Consider the following 14,741-nt stretch of genomic DNA (forward strand, 5'->3'; position numbering starts at 1 on the left):
TTTCTTTCAAATTTGTCATGATGTGATGCTTGAAAAAACATACACTGTGCTATTATACATCTTGACTTAAAATATTACGTAAAGAACATTTGACTTAATATGATTTTTTAAGCATTTCGGAAGTCCAAACACCACTTTTGTTCATGAAGGTCTTAGTATTGAAAGGCATGAAACAAGGTAATTGGCAAAATCACATTTTTCCAAATGAAATTGTTTCATAGAAATATTAATTTAGATATGTTTTTATATATGTTCCTAACATTGGTTGGCTTAAAGGTGCTCTAGGCGATACTGGGCAATGTCACTTCTGTTGACTTTCAAACAAAACAGAGAGCTAGCTCGCTACCTCTCCTCCCCCTCCCTCCCGTGCTGCTCCCGTGCAATTGAAACTGTCCTAAACGCACATCTCGTCTATGATTTGCTGGAACAGTTTGTTATGTTTTCATGGGCTGGGTTTGCCCAGGTTGTTTTTGTTGCCGTTCGTGGAGCCTGGGCTGTCCATAGAGATCGCGTTTTTTTTACAGTGTGTTCAGGACACAGACAGCTAGCGGTTGGTTAGGTGCTGTTTGCAGTAAGTGACATAAAATGTTTAAGCCTAAAAAATGCGTGGCATCGCTTAGAGCACCTTTAACAATCAGTTAAATATGCAGCGTCATACAGTTTCATGCACACAATATCCCTACCAGATGGCAATCACACAGAAATAACACTGTGATACTGCAGAAATAATTAACGCCATGGCTAGATATCTCTTACAAACTTCATAAATCCGTCTTTTAATTCAACCAAATGCATCTACAATCTCAGTGTACGACCCCGATCATCAGTGACTGTGTGTGTGTGTGTGTGTGTGTAGTGTGTAGGTGGTAGGTGTAATGTACGACCCCGATCATCAGCACTTCGACTGCTATTTATGTAGAGCCCCAATATAAAGGTGGTAGAATCCAAGGCCCGAAACACTGCAAGCACAAGCAACAGTGGCATAGGAAAGCTGTTTTTCTGTGATATTCACCTTGTGCAAAACCCAGCCCAGAATGTGTGTTGAGTGTGTGTGTGTGTGTGTGTGTGTGTGTGTGTGTGTGTGTGCGTGTGTGTGTGTGTGTGTGTGTGAGAGAGAGACTGACCTTGGAGAAGGACAGAAAAAGGAAGGGATATACAGGGACAGGACGATCTGAGCTAGATCAGAGATCGACTATAAAATCCACTTGCCTGGTGTTGAGGTTGCCCCCAAATTAAAACAGCACTGTGCCTAACAGCTGAATATTTATGCAAGTGGAAAGGGAATGCTAATTGCAGGCTAGCAAACATTCTTACAGACATGCGTTTGAAAAAACGCTTAAAGCTTTCATCAGTCATCAGGCTAATGCATTTTCATGGGGGGGAAACCCTTAGAGAGTGCACTGAATGGCTTGAGAAACTTTAGTCTGGATGCCATTGAGCTCTCTCACATCTCAGGACTATTCAGTCTGGATGACATTGAGCTCTCTCACATCTCAGGACTATTCAGTCTGGATGCCATTGAGCTCTCTCACATCTCAGGACTATTCAGTCTGGATGCCATTGAGCTCTCCATCTCAGGACTATTCAGTCTGGATGCCATTGAGCTCTCTCACATCTTTATTCAGGTTTTCTCTTTTGGATCAATCAGTCAAACTATCAACAAATCTGTCTGGTCACTTCGTTATGTAGCATTCTTTCCTTTTACTTGTGTGTGCTGTGTATCAGGCTGTTTTTATCTAGTTTAGAAGCAAGTAAGCCAGATGTGTGCATGTGTGGTGTTGGGTCTAAATCTGTGTGTGTGTGTGAGGGAGAGAGGGAGATAATAGCAGCTGTTACCCCTGTAGCGATAGTGGGTAGCTGTGCTGCGTTAGAACCTGGTGGTGTGTGTATGTGTGTGTGTGTGTTGCCTGAGAGCTCTGTGGGTGCCCTGGGAGTAGGGTTAAGTATAGGGAAAGATTTCTGATAGGAGTGTCTCAGAGCAGAAGTCTGACAGGTGGAGTCAGCATGTGTGGGTGTGTGTGTGCTTATGTGTGTGCCTGTGTATCTGTGTGTGTAAATGCAGATGCTTTTGTGTGTATGTATCTGTATGAGTGTACATATGCAGTGTGTGTGTGTGTTTGTTTGTAAGTGTGTGGGGGAGAGGTTTCAGAATGATCTTCAAGCGGGAACCTGTCAGGAAGAGTCAGCGTGTGTCTTTGTGTGTGTGCACACGCGTATGTGTGTGTGATGTGTGTGTGTGTGTGTGTGTGTATGTGTGTGTGTATACTCCTGTCAGGAGCAGTCAGTGCAGCGGTGAGAGAAGGCGTCAGCAGCTGCGGTGATGATTGGCAGCACTGACTGGTCCCCTCTCTGTTCCGACGTGATGGATTCGCTTTGAAGGATGCTGCTCCGCGATCGGTATTCTTGGATGGAGGTCCAGCACACAGGAGGGGTTTCCCCCATGAGTGGGCGGCCGTGGCCCGGACGCAGGCCTCATTTGGACCAGATCCGCATCAGCCGTGGGATGGATGCAAATTCAATTATACATACATACATTGAATGCTATATGTGTTTTTGTTGACTTCTGTCTTGTTTTTTCACTGTCATGCACGGCATAGTGCGGACGTGTTGTCCATGTAGAATGGTCCCCTGTTTCCTCTGTATTGTGGACGTACACAACTGCCCTTACTGCACTCACAGGTCTTAACTCACAGAGATTAAATAAACATAAAACACATATTAATTAACATTTTAAGCACATAACTGGATACGTACTGTAAATGATACATCTTTGAGTGTGTATAATTAGTGTATATAAAGTAAGTATATGAAAGATGTATATAAAGTAATGTCTAGTGTACCAAGGTGCTGTAACTAGTCATTAATATGTTATGATGCATTTCTAATAAGGTTGCATGCTAATCAGGGTGCGATTTGTGTAAAAACCAGAGGGGGGGGGGGGGGGGGGGGGGATTTTTGAATAAGTTTGTAAACCCCCCCCCCCCCCAAAAAAAAAAAAAAAAATGAACGAACGATTCATAGCCTAGTAATGTCATGGCTAATAATACCCTATATTGTTTTTGCCACCTTTGTAACATTTTAGTTTTAGTTTACCGTGGTGTATGACTTTAAACAGTGAGTGTGCTTGGTATGATGATCAGCTCCTCTAATGCAGGGTAGGACTACGTTTTGACAAGCATACAAATTCACCTTGTTCTTGCCCCATGCATCTGAAATGACTTCTCTACTTTTGCTGCCTCCATCCTTTCTGTATTTGTTGTGTAAAAAAATGTTGTATATGATGGCACTGAAGTCTTAAGTTAGCGAATTGGCTAACAGTGTTAGTTGGTAACCAAATAGCCTACACATTGCGCTACACGCTGCGTAGGCTATGTGCATTCTCTCTCCTGCTGATTTGCGTTCAGTAGCCAAGTGTGTAATATTGCAAAAATTGAAAAAATAATGATCCTGCACGATCAAGGCCAAATTAAGTTATCACGCAGCCACTGTGTCAGCAGCATTAGTGCTGACGGTGACGGTGCGTTTCTGATGTCAGATTATTATGTAGGCTAGCCTACTAGACTGTTCTCACGTTGCAGCGCTTTACTTATATGAAGTAGCATTAATCAATATGAGGGGCAGAGGGGGAAAAATGTTGTGCCCCCTGACGATAAAAATAATTTAGCAGAGGTAGGGATAGGAAAACCAGAGGGGGGGAAATCCTAACCATCCCCCCTTACAAATCGCACCCTGATGCTAATGTCTAGTGTACCAAGGTGCTGTAACTAGTCATTAATTAGTGGGTTTGATCCAGCAAGCCCACTATTGTTCTTCTTAAGTTTACTTTTTATTATATCTTCCTATTCACCCACTTTTTGTACGAACTACTGCTCCTAGACCGTTTCAGCTATCGACGCGGTTCCAACTCCAAAAATTCAGGGCGGTTCCAACTCCAAAAATTCAGGCCCGAACCGGTGTAGGGAGCTTGTTACTTTCGTGTCGCTGGCCCTTGTCGTTTTCACGTTATTCCCGTTTTTCTGCGTTTTTCGGCCCCATTGAAATGAATGGCGGAATGTTCAGAATTCAAATTTCGATTGTGACATCACAGCTCTAATTGTTTAAGCTTGCACCTGGAAGAGTTCTAAGCCATCTGGCACTGTCTAATGGGCTGGGCTGGGCTGTCTGTGTATATGAAGGTGTGTGCATGTAACTTTTGACCCGTATGTCCGATTTTCATAAATGAGGTGCCGTTGGAATCCTTGGATGAGGCCCCTGATCAAACCCACTCTTGCAGTTCCTCGGAACTGCAATTCTAGTATGTTATTATGCTTTTCTAATAAGGTTGCATGCTATTGTCTAGTGTACCAAGGTGCTGTAACTAGTCATTAATATGTTATTATGTATTTCTAATAAAACTTAAAGGAAACATATGGTGCAGTAATAAATAATTCTGAATATCTTCCTTAGACCAAATGAACTGCTTTATGTTTGGTGGTCACGTAACAGAGTTTCCAGAAATCGTTCACAATTACTGTGATCACAGACACTTCCCCTCCCTTCCTCCCTCCCTCTCTCTATTTCCCTCTCCCTAGATGCATTCTTTAGCACTAGCCACCTCTTCGATCGATCCAAAGCTCTCTAGAGTGTCTCCGAGCAGGCTCTCCCCATTCCTCAAGCTCTCGCTCCGTGCCTCCATCATCGCCTGGAGCGGAGGACGCGTACAGGGAATGAGCGCCGCCCCCGCGCATCCCTCAGGGTGTCTGGGTAAGGTCAACGGCCGGACGGTCAATAGCCCGCTCGCCCGGCACACAAAAGGCTTTTCACACTGGACAAAGTGGCCCTTGAAGTGCAGACAAGGTGCTCCGTATACCACATCGGCCTGCGCTGCGATCTGCACTGCAGACCAATCAATCTGACCCCTTTCCTATTAAAGGACATGTTGCCCATTCAGAGATTAAGTGCAGAGTGTACAGTTGTTTTTTCTTTTTTGTTTCTTTGTTTGTTTGTTTATGGGATGGTGGATGCTAAACTCTTGAATGGGATGCGAGACTCCTGAAGACCCAACTCTTCCGAGAGTACCTGTTCGACTACGACTCCTAACAACCCAACACACCTAACATGCACTTCCCTTCCTCCCTCACTCTAACAACCCAACACTCCTAACAACCCAACCCTCCTAACAACCCAACACACCAAACAATCCAACCCACAACATGCACTTCCCTTCCTCCCTCACTCTAACAACCCAACACTCCTAACAACCCAACCCTCCTAACAACCCAACACACCTAACAACCCAACACACAACATGCACTTACTTTCCTCCCTCACTCTAACAACCCAACACACACAACATGCACTTCCCTTCCTCCCTCCCTCTAACAACCCAACACACACTTCCCTTCCTCCCTCACTCTACTTCTGCCCCCTTACTCTTCTCTCACTATCTCCTTGACTACACTATCTCCTTGACTACACTATCTCCTTGACTACACTATCTCCTTGACTACACTTTGACGAGTACTAAACCTCTGCACTCATCCTTATCCTCTGGTAGTAGTATGTATTGTTGTAGTATTGATTGTTACCTGAGGTCTCCTCTGGTAGTAGTATGTATTGTTGTAGTATTGATTGTTACCTGAGGTCTCCTCTGGCAGTAGTATGTATTGTTGTAGTATTGATTGTTACCTGAGGTCTCCTCTGGCAGTAGTATGTATTGTTGTAGTATTGATTGTTACCTGAGGTCTCCTCTGGCAGTAGTATGTATTGTTGTAGTATTGATTGTTACCTGAGGTCTCCTCTGGCAGTAGTATGTATTGTTGTAGTATTGATTGTTACCTGAGGTCTCCTCTGGCAGTAGTATGTATTGTTGTAGTATTGATTGTTACCTGAGGTCTCCTCTGGCAGTAGTATGTATTGTTGTAGTATTGATTGTTAAGGTCTCCTCTCTGCTGAGTGGCTTCAATGTTATTCCTCATTGTTGCAAGTCGCTCTGGATAAAAATGTCTGTTAATTGAATACAATAAATCTAAAGGGCAATTCCACGGAAAATTTACTTTTTGTCACATCCATAACACCAGTGAAATGCCTTGGCATTTGTATGATGTGAATGATAACATTCATTGTTTGTGCATTTTTTCTCATGTACATTCTTCAGCCAAAAATAGCAAATGCTCAAATTTCATGTAATCATTCACATCATACCATACCATCACATTTTATTGGCGTTATGGATGTTACAAAAAACACAATTTTCCATGGAATTGCCCTAAACTCTTCCTGTTAGTACTGTAGTTCCAAGTCAAATTAGATTCTGATTTACAGCCATACAAGCAGCCAACCACCAATAACTGTTGGGAGTGATGAAGAACTGATGTTATGCATCATTGCTCCGACCAGGCTGTGCACAAGGTTACCAGGCAGTTAGATTATGAATGGCAAGGGATTGGCATATGTACAGTGCCCCCCAGAATCACCGGTATTGGCACCCCAGGTAAAGTTGACTAAAAACAGGTGTAAATCATCTTTTGGTGATTTCTCTGACAATGAAAACTATGTTGGAAAATCCAACATTGAAGGGAAGCAAATGTATTTTGAGAAAAATGAATATAAAATAAATAAATATCTTTCACCAATAATTCTGGCGGGCACTGGGAGTCTGCTTAATATTTCTAAAATTGATTGTAAATATTTGCTCACACGAGACATGAGCAGTGCAGTATGAGAGGCCGCCTGCTGCTCTGAGTTAGCTCATCAAATGAGGACCCTTTAAAGTATGTCCAGTCTGTCCCACGTCACAGTGCACTGTAAAAAATCAAACTTGGCATCTGTTACGCTTACAAAAGATTTTCAGCACACAAAACTCAAAACCTTCATTTAGCTTTCCAAACTTGTTATTATCATTAATCTCAACCATTCCATCGATTTAACATTGTAAAGTGGAATAGCTCAGTTGACAAAACTTAAATTGTCAAGTATCTGGGCCGGAGTGAGATTCTTGAAGTTCACGCATGCGCATTTGTACCAACTACGGGGATTCCCCTGGAGGAAGGCAGGATTGGAAACGAATCTCGACCACGCTGTCGCAACTACAACGTTTGGAAAGGGTAAGTTGATATATTTCACTCCATTCGGACCATACAGTCTATTACGCGAATTTAGGGATAATATGACAGGCTACCGTACGTTTTTGCACCAACCACACAAATATTTTATCATCTGAAACATTGAAAAACCATTGAGTCGTTGGCCAAACTAAATCAGTCATAGCCAAAAATGAACGTGTTCTTCATCCTCTAACTTAACACAGAACCTGTGCAACGTTACACGACATTAAATGCTGGGTAACATATAGCTTTACAAGCTCTACATTTCATTCGAGCCTCAGGCTAATATTTAGACGTTTAGCCTATATAGCCGAGGGGCAGCATCGTTTTTAGCAGCCTAGCATCTAACCAAAGCTGGTTAAGCTAGCTACAGTACACTGTCCCACTGACGTTTTTCACGATTTTACAATCTTAAGAAAGCCCAAAGATCTCTATGCATCTCTAAAGCCCACCGCACATGGCGGGCGATACAACAGTCAAACACGAAGGTGGAATTCTGCAATTGCTTTACTACACACACTGCTGGCAACGCGATCACCCATCGATTCAGTGGCCAGACAGCTGTTTTCTATTATGACGTATCAAAATCGCCCCGAAAAATAGAAAAGGGTCGAGCGACGGTGACAGTCGCCCTGTCGTTCCACTTGCTGTGTGCGTTGCACCATTCACTTCAATAGATTCTATTCCATTGCCGGTCGCCTGCCATAAATCGCTGTGGCGGCGCCGGCCATGTGCGTAGGCCTTTAAGCAAGCATTTGCAGTGGCAAAGCAGCATCTTAAAGCAGATCAAACTCATCCAGTGAACTTGTGTTGTTTACCACAGCAAAAAAATCCTTGTGTGAAATCAACTCTGATAGTGTTGACACTTCAACACTTCTGGTGTGTCCCATCAGAACACAACAGAATAAATTATCTGAATTTGGCCCCAGAGGTATTGCAAATGGCAGCCAACTAGTTGGCTTTGTTTACAGGGCAGCACTAGCTGGGCTCTGAGCCACTCCTTGGGAACACAGGTAAATCGCTGATTGTTATTATGCTTAGCTGTTAATCCTAATCAAGGGAGGTGTTGTGAATTCAACTAAGCGTTCAAAATTTCAGGACAACCTTCCATCAACCTTAGCTGCAGTATACCTATGTGAATCTAGAGCCAATCCACCTCCTGTTGTGAATTCATTAATTTGACTAATATTTTATGCATTTTTCAACTCATGATTCCCTAGTCCAATAGTGGACATTTGCTTGAGAAAATTGGGGGCAAACTGCAGCTACTGTCAGCACAGAGCAATAGAGTGATGACTTCCGTGGGGTCTGTAGGGGTGGGCATCACATTCCTTTCACCATGGTGTGATACATATTCAGATACATTTGGCTACGGCACGATTCAGGGACAATATGAATATATACGATTCAGTGCAGTTTGTTTCGGTGCAATGTGATATGATGCAATCTAATACAATTACAAATTCATTAATTTTCCTTTATTTTCCTCTGACTTCACTGAAGTCTGACCAGAATAATGCAGAGTGAAGACCTGGGTGAAATCATGTGTGCTGTTAAATAGTTAATTAAATACTACTGTTGTTTTTGTTGTTAAATAGAAAACTGCTGTTGTTGTTGTTATTGTTGTTGACTGAGTCTGGTGGAGTAGCTATCTGACCCTTCTTTCTGTCCCCTCTCTCTTTCTTCCCTTCTCTCCCTCTTTCTTTCTGACTCTTCTCTGTTGCTCCCTCCCCCTGTCTCCTCTCTGTCTTTCTTTCTGTCTGTCCATCAACAGTGGGCATTGCTTTCAAATGACCACTTCATTCGCGCATTACGCGGCGTGAAGCTGCGAGAAGCTTTAGTACCACTTTCAGCCACTGTGCGTCGCTCTGCCACTGTACATCGCTCTGCCTGCCGTCCCTTACATAATTGTTGCCGAGAGTAATCCCAGCCTACGAATTCAATAACAAAATAAATCATGCATAATTAAACATTACCTCGATTGACTGCTTGACATGTCATTTTTATTTTTCTGTACGATAAACAATTACATCTGCTTTATGCCGCAGAATTACATTCATATTTGGCTGACTGCAGACGCGCCACTTCCCTCCCCATATTCCAATATTAAGATAGTATAAAGTGCTTTTTGTATAGGCTACTATCATAAAAAAAAATAGTTAAAACGAATAGCTATTTGCAATTTGACAAAACACTGGTCCTCATTTTGCGAATGCGAGGACGATATGAGCCTGTTGCATTTAGTTAGATGTCCGAGTCACACATAATGTTTGAAAACCACTGGCTCGTAATCACAATAATTTAACACACGACAGTTGGATAACCTACTTCATCATGTCCCCATGCCTACATTTTTGTGAGTAGCATAGAGATCGTTAAAAACAATAAAGTATGGCTCTCCGTTTGGGACATCGAAAACTTTTTTTTAATTTTTAATAGACTACCGTCAAAGATGCTTAACAAGTTACCTGCAGTCCAGAACACAGAATCTATTGCAATATTCTGATGATCGGCGATGATATCGGCAAATGTTTGTTTTCCAAAGTAAGAATTTCACTTCACCATGCACCTTCGACAATACCTGGCCTACCTGGTATCATTACAAACATTATTCTGTGTCCTAAAACTGGCATATTTTTATGGCATTGTGTCATGTAAGTTCGTTGCAAAATCTAGAGAAATGTGTGAGGTGGTCAGCGGGGGACAATTGAGACACACATTGGATTGTGTTATTACTTGAACATTCCACACTATCCACAGCTGTGGTAGGCCTATCAGGGGCAGGAGGATTACTGTCAGCGCAGGCTTTATATAAAATTCTTCAACAGAAGGCCTCGAATGTTGTCTTGTTTGTGGAGCGCTTTGCTTCGCTTCTGTAATTTCGGCTTCATTGAAAATGAGGGCTTCCCTCAATGACCCTCCGAGAATAAATAAAGGTTGAATGAATGCAGGCTTGCCCAAAATAAAGGCATGTGGTTTGCGCAGCCTACAGTAAATAACAGACCCGCCAGAATGTGCGTTATGATGCTTTTTTACGAGCAAGATGTTTTTGGTACCCTACGCACACTGCATGTTCTTAAATAACAATGATCATCAGTAATATTCGACCATTAATTTGGGTAAATGGGCAAGCGTGACCACCTTGATTGGCTGATTGGCTGATGATTGTAACGCGGGCATGATTCCAAACACCTCCCTTACGATGATGAGTGACAGGTCTCAGAATGCGTGCGCTACACAAGGACGGAAGATGATGAATAACTGGGGCCGTAGGCTATTCACAAAGGCTTTTATCTTACTACTAGGAGTAGGCTACTCCTAAATCGCACTTAAAGATTTTAGATTGGAGTTTTCTCTTAAACGTTATTCACAAAGCCTTTCAGACAACTCCTAAACTAGGAGTGAGTCTTCGTGGCTATGGATGACGTCATTACTCATGCACGAGCTTGACTGAAGTGACCACCTTGATTGGCTGACGATTGTAACGCGGGAATTCCAAACACCTCTCTTCCGATGATGACTGACAGGTGACAGGTCGGAGAATGCGTGCGCTACACAAGTAGTGTGAAGGACGGAAGATGATTAATAACTGAATAAAAAGGCCTAGCCTAAATGAATAAAGAGTAAGGCAAAACAAATAGCTTAGTAGCCTAATGAAACATAGGCCTATGGATTGATGCAGTAGCCTACCTTTGCAACATTATTACATTAATCTGTCACCATATCCCTAGGCTACGTTTGCAAAGAGGAGAACATTTTAATTTGATTCACAATGAAACGTTACATTTCATTTCCATGTTAACAATGAGTAGTTTGTGTTGTTGTTGGTGGCGTTATTGCATCCCTTTTATGAATGCAAAATTGTTCCCTAGCAATTGGAAGCTCCTGTTGCGCATAGGCTATTTCAAAACATCGCAACGTAAAATGCCACAAAAAAGCTGTTTATGAATAGGTCTTAGTGAGTTAGGAGTCCTCTCGATTTAAGCTGTCCCAGACTTAGGTGCTACTTTTAGGTCTAAAATGCTTCGTGAATTACTTATTGTGAAAAAATTAGGAGTCCTAAAGTTAGGAGTGACAAGCCCATTATTTTTAGGAGTTGCTCCTAAATTCGCCAGTTAGGAGCTACTTTTAGCCTTAAAATTCTTTGTGAATATGGCCCCTGAATAAAAAGGCCTAGCCTAAATGAATCAAGGCAAAACAAATAGCCTAGTAGCCCAATGAAACATACGGATTGATGTAGTATCTTGTAACATTATTAAATTATTCTGTTACTATGCCTACGTTTGCAAAAGAGAACATTTTAATTTGATTCACAATAATGTTACATTTAATTTACATGTTGACAATGATTAGCCTAGTTTTGGTTGTTGTTGGCGGCGTTATTGCATGTTAGTTATGCCTACAATGCAAAATTGCTTCCTCGCGATTGGAAGCTCCTGTAGCTGCATAGGATTTCAAAACCGCAGGTTTGTGAATAGGTCTGTGAGTAAGGAGTCCTCTTGACTTCTTTTAAGCTGTCAGAGGTGGGAAGGTGTGATTTTTTGGGGGAAGGGCCGGATTAACTGGGCACAATTGTCTGATGGCCCCCCTTCCCCCCAGCCAACGTGAATCGGGTGGTTAGTTAATAGGCCTATCGTGAAGATTTTTCCTGCCATCTAAGGCACGAGCGCATCTGTGAGGCCAAGCCTCACCAAGTAGCTCGTTTGTTTACAACTAACATTCCATTTAATTAAACTGCTTTATAGGCTATGCCGAAATAGTTTTCAACATTTTGAATATTAGTGTCGGGTGAATTGAAATGTTCTCAAAGTAGCCTTATGGCTGAAAGCTGCTTGGGACACCCCCCCCCCAGTCAAGCAATATAACCATACAAACGCGCTAAGGAGTAATTTTGGCTTTGTCAGAACTGAAGAGCTGTGGACGGCACGGCACGGTATGCCCAATGAAAATAAATTAACGCAACGCAACACAACACAACACAGACCCCGCTTCTCTCGCGTCAGTCACTGACATGAACGAAACACAGAACCCGCTTCTCTCACGGCAGTCACTGACAGTAACCTAGAATAAATGCATGGGGAAAAACACTTCCCCATGACAAAGACATCGTAAAACACTGAAAGTTAATATTTTGTCACTAGCAACATTCATCTGTCCTTTGTCAAATGTATTATGTTCCAAGTACCCTATGCGTAATTCTGCTTCATAAAGTTGAACAAATACATTTGCTTATTTCACAGAAAAATATAAATAGCCAGTCTACAGTGCAGAGTTGGTAAGTTATGGTAGGCCAACTTGCAGTGAACATACAAAGAGGGGAAATTATTTCTCTTGCAGCTGAGTAGCCTCAGGTGCGCACGTAGACATAAGGCCGAACATGCAAGCGCCAATGAATCGTGCTCTCACGGCAATCGCGCCGTTAAACTTAAATAGGTTAACATCACTCTAAGTTCGCCTTCAAGCAAGGAAAACGATGATTTGAAGACATCTGTTTCGTTGGAAGGGCAAGGGGTAGCAACAGGGCAACACAGAGACAGGCCAGATGGCAGGGCTGTTATGAGAGTATTAAAATATAGGATATTCTACGGGAAAACATTAAAACGGCAAGACAGCGGGGAAAGTTAAAATACGTGATAAACACGGAAAAAGTTGGCATGCATTGTTTCGGTCCCCGTGCACAGGGATTATTTGTCATACTATTAATCACATATTATTATTTGTGAAATTGTGCAAACAGGCGCAACACATTTGAAAAGGAAGGACTGGTAGCATGCAAGCTCACGGGAAAGACTGATTTAAGAATGTTATCACAAAGTGTGTGGTTGTGGCGCGGGCGGAAGACAATTGGCAGGGGAGGGTCATGTCTTTTTTTAACAATTCTGTCGGAGGGTCATTGAACAATTTCTAGCAGGCAAGAGAGGGTCATGCAACTTCCAACTGAAGCACTCAAAATTCCTCCGGTGGCCCCTTCAATAAATAACGATCAGTCCCTAGATTGCTGCTGGGCTATATGTCTTGGTTCTGTTAACAACTTATTGTCAAACGCATAGCCTATCTCGCGGTTGCATCCATTACAAACAAACATGCAATGTGAACGTCTGGGATTGGGGAGAGCACTAAATGCTCTACTGAATAAGCACGAAGTCAAACCTTTAAATGAAAAACACTCTTTAATAATCCAAAAAAATAAACCGCTAATGAAGTAAACTTGTGACCATCAAAAATCGTTTATCGCTCGTAACTCCGTGATACCAGGACGTAACAGGAAGGCATTTGGCTGAGCAACGGAGGTTAATATGCTCCATGTTTTGTCCAAATGATGACTGTCTATCATCGTTGCACTCGGAGAAAACCGGAATGTTTCATTCGTCCCCGTTTCAATCGTCCCGGTTACCTACTCAAAACGCAGATAGAACCTTATTATTCTAAGGTAGCGAAATAGCGTTCAGCATGATTCATGCCCAATTAATTCCCCCTGTTAAAGTGTTCGCCTTTGTAGTTTGGTTTCGTGATAGCCTATGATAAACGGCTTATGGCCAAATATGTGAAAACGTTCAAATACAGTAGGCGATAAACCCGGAAAAAGTTGACAGTGATTTTTTCATAATCACTTTGGAGGGTCATAGAAAAATGTATTGCTGGCGAGGGAGGGTCACGTCTTTTTGGACTAATGCTCCCCAAACTCCTCCGGTAGCCCCTTAAATAAATAACGAACAGTCCCTAATGAAGTAAACTTGTGACCATCAAAAATCGTTTATCGCCTGTAGGCCTAACTCCGTGATAACAGGACGTAACAGGAAGGCATTTGGCTGAGCAACGGAGGTTAATACTCTATATTTTGTCCAAATGATGTCTGTCTATCATCGTTGCACTCGGAGAAAACCAGAATGTTTAATTTGTCCTGCGTCTCTACGGCTGCAAACGGGATTCACTCGCAGTTAACCAAATATGTCTTTATTAGGGCAGGCATATTTCTGGCTATTACATTATTTCTAAACCAGTCTGCTAAAGTCTGTAGTGAAGTCTGTGTAGGGTTTTCCAGGCTCCATTTCTTTTTACGAGACACCCTGCTCACTTGAGCCATCTACCGGTTGTTTGGGTTGTTGCAGCGTCTCACTGGAAAAATACAAATTAAAGTCGCGTGATACCGCGTGATCCCACGCGCGGACCGCGAGTGAAGCTGGCCAATTCGAAGCACTGCCCACTGTACCTCTCTCCCTCCCTTTCTCTCTCCTTCAGTCCCCCCCCCTCTCTCTCTCTCCCTGGCTTGCTCCAGCTCCTGCTGAGTTTTTATCAGTAATTACTCGGAGAAAGCTCAAGTCTCACGGGTCATAATCATAATTATCATTAACATATCTCATTAAAGGCTGCAGATTTCCATAGACTGGCTCTGTGATGGGGGACAGTGGCCTCAGTGATCACTCTTGCAGAGAGGGTGTGCACTCCTCGCCCCTCGCTTGACACGAGGATTCACAATATGTTGGGCATTGGATTTATAGCACATTGGATCTGGTAAATAAAGAAATATGCCATTTCACAGAAACATATTCAGCCTCAGGGTCACCTTGCATGCATAGATGAAGAGGGTAATCAGAAATACTGAAGCGTCAGGAGAACCCATTTCAGTCTGTAGTTGCATTCATTTGATCAGCTTAT

This window comes from Alosa sapidissima, chromosome 3 (assembly GCF_018492685.1).
Source record: "Alosa sapidissima isolate fAloSap1 chromosome 3, fAloSap1.pri, whole genome shotgun sequence".
Taxonomy (NCBI): Eukaryota; Metazoa; Chordata; class Actinopteri; order Clupeiformes; family Clupeidae; genus Alosa; species Alosa sapidissima.